Here is a 265-nt window from a genome sequence, read left to right as displayed (position 1 = left end):
GAATTCATGATCCTTTTAAAATACATACACAATTCTACTTATTGCTAATAGGTAGTTAACTTTTAAAAACCCACATTTTGCTATTATTCTTCATACATTCACCCAAAACACACTTATCTATTTGTTTTATATTGTACTTTTTGAAGGAATATATTTATAGAAACATTTAAATCCAGGCACTCGTACCTCAGTAATCAACTAATTATATTTCTTTTGGGATCTATATAAACATGGATATATATATATATGTATATATATATATATA

The sequence above is a fragment of the Neomonachus schauinslandi genome, chromosome 4, assembly GCF_002201575.2.
Source record: "Neomonachus schauinslandi chromosome 4, ASM220157v2, whole genome shotgun sequence".
In the NCBI taxonomy this organism is placed as follows: Eukaryota; Metazoa; Chordata; class Mammalia; order Carnivora; family Phocidae; genus Neomonachus; species Neomonachus schauinslandi.
This window is presented reverse-complemented; position numbering follows the sequence as displayed.